The sequence below is a fragment of the Salvelinus fontinalis genome, chromosome 11 (assembly GCF_029448725.1).
Source record: "Salvelinus fontinalis isolate EN_2023a chromosome 11, ASM2944872v1, whole genome shotgun sequence".
NCBI lineage: Eukaryota > Metazoa > Chordata > Actinopteri > Salmoniformes > Salmonidae > Salvelinus > Salvelinus fontinalis.
Genome location: NC_074675.1, coordinates 17836360 through 17843169, shown reverse-complemented (window position 1 = coordinate 17843169; position 6810 = coordinate 17836360). Strand labels below are relative to the sequence as shown.

At 45.8% G+C, this 6810-nt stretch overlaps 1 pseudogene; it reads left to right on the top strand.

Moving 5' to 3' along the window:
- Positions 1 to 5120: 5120 nt before the first annotated feature.
- On the top strand, positions 5121 to 6426 carry LOC129866069 (phytanoyl-CoA dioxygenase, peroxisomal-like; annotated as a pseudogene).
- Positions 6427 to 6810: the final 384 nt, after the last annotated feature.

The window sequence follows — 6810 nt, the reverse complement described above, 5'->3', positions numbered from 1 at the left end:
TCAGTCCGGAGTTGCCCCTCTATCCTGAGCTACCTCTCTATCCTGAGTTACCTTGCTATCCCTCTGTCCTGAGCTATCCCTCTGTCCTGAGTTATCCCTCTGTCCCGGTGCTGCCCCTGGTGTCGATGTTACCAAAATGATTTAGTGGATGTAAGATGAGGGTGGTCATTTATAGGGGGAAATGTAAGCTGGGATTGACTATGGTGGGGTGGGGACCTCGCCCTGAGCCTGAGCCACCACCGTGGTCAGATGCCCACCCAGACCCTCCCCTAGACTTTGTGCTGGTGCGCCCGGAGTTCGCACCTTATGGGGGGGGGGGGGTTATGTCACGTTCCTGACCTATTTATGTTAGTTTGTTGTATGTGTTAGTTGATCAGGACGTGAGTTTGGGTGGGCATTCTATGTTTTCTGTTTCTATGTTGGTTTATGGGTTGCCTGGTATGGCTCTTAATTAGAGGCAGGTGTTTGGCGTTCCTCTAATTGAGAGTCATATTTAGGTAGGTTGTTTCACAGTGTTCGTTGTGGGTGGTTGTCTCCTGTGTCTGTGTTTGTCGCACCATACGGGACTGTTCGGTTTGTTTTGTTATTCGTCATTTTTATGTGTAGGCTATTTTCCCTGTTCGTGCGTTCTTCGTGTTTATGTGAGTTCGTCGTCCAGGTCTGTCTACACCGTTTGTTGTTTTGTTAGTTTAGTCAAGTTCGTGTTTTCGTGTTTTCTTTAATAAATCATGTCGTCAAACTCCGCTGCATTTTGGTTCAATCCCTGCTCCTCCTCATCGGATGAAGAGGAGGAGGACATCCGTTACAATTGCATGATTTGCTTTTTCCGTAAAGTTTTTTGGAAATCAGACACAGCGGTTGCATTAAGGAGAGGTATATCTATAATTCCATGTGTATAACTTGTATTATCATCTACATTTATGATGAGTATTTCTGTTGAAACGATGTGGCTATGCAAAATCACTTGATGTTTTTGGAACTAGTGAATGTAACGCACCAATGTAAACTCTGATTTTTTGTTATAAATATGAACTTAATGAAACAAAACATGCATGTATTGTGTAACATGAAGTCCTATGAGTGTCATCTGATGAAGATAATCAAAGGTTAGTGATTCATTTTATCTCTATTTCTGCTTTTTGTGAAAGCTATCTTTTGCCTGAAATGGCTGTGTGTCACGCCCTGGCCTTAGTATTCTTTGTTTTCTTTATTATTTTAGTTAGGTCAGGGTGTGACATGGGGAATGTTTGTGTTTTGTTGGTTTTGGGTGTTTTTATGGTAAAGGGGTTGTTGGGTATAGTATATGGGTTTGTGTTGAGTACATGTGTCTAGTGTTGTCTATGTATGTTTAGTTGTCTAGGAGAGTCTATGGTTGCCTGAATGAGTTCCCAATTAGAGACAGCTGATTTCGGTTGTCTCTGATTGGGAGCCTTATTTAGGGTAGCCATAGGCTTTCATTGGTTGTGAGTAGTTGTCTATGTGATACGTTTGTAGCCTGTGTGTGCACATCGTTATTTAGCTTCACGATCGTTTTGTTTAGTGTTTAAGTGTTTTTGTTTCGTTTTTCCTTCGTCATCAAATAAAAAGGAGATGGCTTATTTTCCTAAAGCTGCGTTTTGGTCCGTCAATCCTCCACAAGATCGTGACACTGTGCTTATTGTGGTTTGGTGGTGACCTAACATAATCGTTTGTAGTGCTTTCGCTGAAAAGCATATTTGAAATCGGACACTTTGGTGGGATTAACAACATGATTACCTTTAAAATGATATAAAACACATGTATGTTAGAGGAATTTTAATTATGAGATTTCTGTTTGAATTTGGCGCCCTGCACTTTCACTGGCTGCTGTCATATCGATCCCGGTAGCGGGATGCAGCCATAAGAAGTTTTAAGCAACAGTGCAGTTTTTAAGTAAAAAATAGGTATTAGGTAAACAAAAGATACGAAAATAAAATCTGTAAAAAAATAACGGGAGTGAGGCTATATACAGCTGGTACCGGTACAGAGTCAACGTGCCTGTGCACCTGTTAGTCGGGCTATTTGAGGTAATATGTACATGTAGGATTAGTTAAAATGACTATGCATAGACGATAAACAGAGAGTAGCAGCAGGGTAAAAGAGGGGTTGGATGGACACAATGCATAGTCCGGGTAGCCATTTGATTAGCTGTTCAGGAGTCTTATGGCTTGGAGGTAAAAGCTGTTGAGAAGCCTTTTGGTCCTAGACTTGACGCTTCGGTACCCCTTGCCATGTGGTAGCAGAGAGAACAGTCTATGACTGGGGTGGCTGGAGTCTTTGACAATTTTGAGGGCCTTCCTCTGACACCGCCTGGTATAGAGGTCCTGGATGGCAGGCAGCTTAGCCCCAGTGATGTTCTGGGCCGTACGCACTACCCTCTGTAGTGCCTTGCGGTCAAAGGCTGAGCAGTTGCCATACCAGGCAGTGATGCAACCAGTCAGGATGCTCTCGATGTTGCAGCTGTAGAACCTGTTGAGGATCTCAGGACCCATGCCAAATATCTTTTGTTTCCTGAGGGGGAATAGGCTTTGTCGTGCCCTCTTCACGACTGTGTTGGTGTGTTTGGACCATTCTAGTTTGTTGGTGATGTGGACGCCAAGGAACTTGAAGCTCTTAACCTGCTCCACTACAGCCCCGTCGATGAGAATGGGGGCGTGCTCGGTCCTCCTTTTCCTGTAGTCCACAATCATCTCCTTAGTCTTGATTACGTTGAGGGATAGGTTGTAATTCTGGCACACCCGGACAGGTATCTGACCTCATCCCTATAGGCTGTCTCGTCGTTGTCAGTGATCAGTCGTGTCATCTGCAAACTTAATGATGGTGTTGGAGTCGTGTCTGGTCATGCAGTCGTGGGTGAAGAGGGAGTACAGTAGGGGACTGATCACGTACCCTTGAGTGTCTCTAGTGTTGAGGATCAGCGTGACAGATGTGTTGTTACCTGCCCTTACCACCTGGGGGCGGCCTGTCAGGAAGTCCAGGATCAAGTTGCAGAGGGAGGTGTTTAGTCCCAGGATCCTTAGCTTATTGATGAGCTTTGAGGGCACTACAGTGTTGAACGCTGAGCTGTAGTCAATGAACAGCATTCTCACATAGGTGTTCCTTTTGTCCAGGTGGGAAAGGGGAGTGTGGAGTGCAATAGAGATTGCATCATCTGTGGATCTATTTGAGCGGTATGCAAATTGGAGTGGGTCTAGGTTTTCTGGGATAATGGTGTTAATGTGAGCCATGACCAGCCTTTCACAGCACTTCATGGCTACAGACGTGAGTGCTATGGGTCTGTAGTCATTTAGGCAGGTTACATTAGCGTTCTTGGGCACAGGGACTATGGTGGTCTGCTTGAAACATGTTGGCATTACAGCCTCAATCAGTGACAATCAGTATTGAACATGTCAGTGAAGACACCTGCCAGTTGGTCAGCACATGCCTGGAGCACCCGTCCTGGTAATCCGTCTGGCCCTGCGGCCTTGTGAATGTTGACCTGTTTAAAGGTCTTACTGACGTCAGCTACGGAGAGCGTGATCACACAGTCGTCCAGAACAGCTGATGCTCTCATGCATGCCTCAGTGTTGCTTGCCTCGAAGCGAGCATAGAAGCGACTTAGCTCGCCTGGTGGGCTCGTGTCACTGGGCAGCTCGCGGCTGTGCTTCCCTTTGTAGTCTGTAATAGTTTGCAGGCCCTGCCAAATCCGACAAGCATTGGAGCCGGTGTAGTACGATTAAATTTTAGTCCTGTATTGGCGCTTTGCCTGTTTGATGGTTCATCGGAGGGCGTAGCAGGATTTCTTATAAGCGTCCGGGTTAGAGTCGCGCTCCTTGAAGGCGGCAGCTCTAACCTTTAGCTCAGTGAGGATGTTGCCTGTAATCCATGGCTTCTGGTTGGGGTATGCACGTACAGTCACTGTGGGGATGAAGTCATTGATGCACTTATTGATGAAGCCAGTGACTGATGTGGTGCACTCCTCAATGCCATCGGAAGAATCCCGGAACATATTCCAGTCTGTGCTAGCAAAACAGTCCCGTAGCTTAGCATCTGCGTCATCTGACCACTTCTTTATTGACCGAGTCACTTGTGCTTCCTGCTTTAGTTTTGCTTGTAAGCAGGAATCAGGAGGATGGAATTATGGTCAGATTTGCCAAATGGGGGGCGAGGGAGAGCTTTGTATGCGTCTCTGTGTGTGGTGTAAAGGTGGTCTAGAGTTTTTTCCCTCTGGTTGCATATTTAACATGCTGATAGAAATTAGGTAAGACGGATTTCAGTTTTCCTGCATTAAAGTCCACGGCCAGTAGGAGTGCCACCTCTGGGTGGGCATTTTCCTGTTTCCTTATACAGCTGACTGAGTGTGGTCTTAGTGCCAGCATCCGTCTGTGGTGGTAAATAAACAGCCACGAAATATAGATGAAAACTCTCTTGGCAAATAGTGTGGTCTACAGCTTATCATGAGATACTCTACTTCAGTCGAGCAAAATCTAGAGACTTCCTCAAATTTCGTGCACCAGCTGTTGTTTACAAATATACACAGACTGCTCCCCCTCGTCTTACCGTAGTGTGCTGTTCTATCTAGCCGGTGCAGCGTATATCACGCCAGCTGAATGTTATCCATGTCGTCATTCAGCCACGATTCGGTGAAGCATGAGATATCACAGTTTTTGATGTCCCGTTGGTTGGATATTCGTGATCGTACCTTGTCTAATTTATTGTCCAATGATTGTACGTTGGAAAGTAATATTGTAAGAGCAGATTTCCCACTCGCTGTCGGCGGATCCTTGCAAGGCACCCCGCCCTGTGTTCTCTATACCTGCGTCTCTTTCTCCTGCCAATGACGGGATATTGGCCTTGTCGGGTGTCTGAAGTACATCCTGTGCGTCCTGCTTTTTGAAGAAAACATCTTTGGCTAATCCAAGGTGAGTGATCGCTGTCCTGATATCCAGAAGCTCTTTTTGCCATAAGATACGGTGGCAGAAACATTATGTACAAAATAAGTTACAAATAGCACGAAAAAACCCCACATAATTGCACAATTGGTTAGGCGCCCGTAAAATGGTTACCATTTCTTCAGGCACCATCTGAGCACTATTATGTGGAGTGTTCACTGGTCCAACATCATGGCCATGCACACCATGCTGGTCAACAAGCCTCCAGACACAGGTCTAACCTCTAACCCTTGACCCTCAACCCCTAACACTGACCCTTATCCAGAAAGACACACATAGACACACCTTCCAGAGAGTGAAAACAGGGAGCCTGTCTATTTAATGTATGTTTATTTGTGTGTGTGATCTATCTCAGGTAATAAGACATCTCGTCACTCCATGCACCAGGACCCGCATTATTTTCCATTCTGTCCGGCGGACCGTATTGTGTGTTCCTGCACCGCCATGGAGAAGGTTCACCTCCAGAACGGCTCCCTGTGTGGGTGTTGGCCATCTCCTGCCACTATGCCGGAGCTAACTGCTACTACATTGACGTGAGGGGAACCACCCAGGAGAACATAGGGTGGGAGGTGTACAAGATCGCAGCAAGGAAATATGCTGTTGATGACGTCACATGTGAGGTACATCACATCTTTGCAGGAGTGATTCAGTATACATCAAACACATTGTCAATAAACTGTGTGCAACAGTGTGCTGTGTCTAACACTGTCTGTTGCGTGTGTTATAGGATACCTGGGCTGTAAGAGGCCATCTGGTGCAAGGGGATAGGACCAATCTGTGAGAGAGCCCGCCCACTGCAGTGTGACGATCACTCACCACTAACAACCTACCAATCAAAGGAGATTGAAAAAAGTTGACAAATCCACCAGCCAATAAACTGAGTCTCAGTGACGGGAGTAATTTATTCATTGGGCGAAAGAGAGTGTCCAAGAGTCCAGACAGGGATGTTTTCTTGGTGTGTTCAACATATTAAACTAAATGGATGTTAATTGCACAGTTAAACATTGATTGAAGTAATCATCTTCTGCCTAACAAGAAAGTACTTACTGTGTGGTGGACTGGACATGACTGGACTGGGAGAGAGAGAGAGAGAGAGAGAGCGCGAGAGAGAGAGAGAGAGAGAGAGAGAGAGAGACTGGGAGAAAGAGAGTGTGTATGAGAGAGATGAGTGGATGAAGGTGAATAGCAGGCTATTGCTGTTATGAATATGAGTGTGTTTTAGTACACTTTGGAAACCAGGTACTCAGGGTGTCGCTTTGTAGACCAGTCCACCATGAAATACCAGTAACCTTGATGCCTCAATATAACAGAATCCTAGTTGTATTTATCACCGCCTTAACAATCAAATCTATGCTGCTTTTAATGAGTTCGTAATGAGTACTTATGTTTAAGAATGGTTTGAAAATTAGTTTATGTGATTTCCTTTCATTATTGTCGATGTAACTGACAATAAACAGACTCAGAATCAATTGCTTCACTCGCTTTATCGTCTGTTCCTTGGATTTCTAGTGAGGATGGTGAGATACTCTTTTGGTTTCCTCACTCCTTTGTGCCACATCCCAGACACACACACACCACCTCGGAGACCATTCTTGATCCCCTAAATCTGATGTGTTTTACCTAAACCTTCCCCTTCCCCCTCGACCCAATCTGCTTTTCAGACACACTCCCAGCCAGCTCCTCCCCCCAGCCCCAGGCCTCATGAATATTCAGCGGCTAAAGCTCTGTGAAATCTCCATCACCGTGGAGACACGTACAATCCCAGTGTCCCACCTTGTCCCAGATCCAGACACAGTGTTGGGGGGAGGTAGAGTTCTTAGAATAGTGGGGGGTTCAGGGTTGGGGGATGGGACAAAAAGGA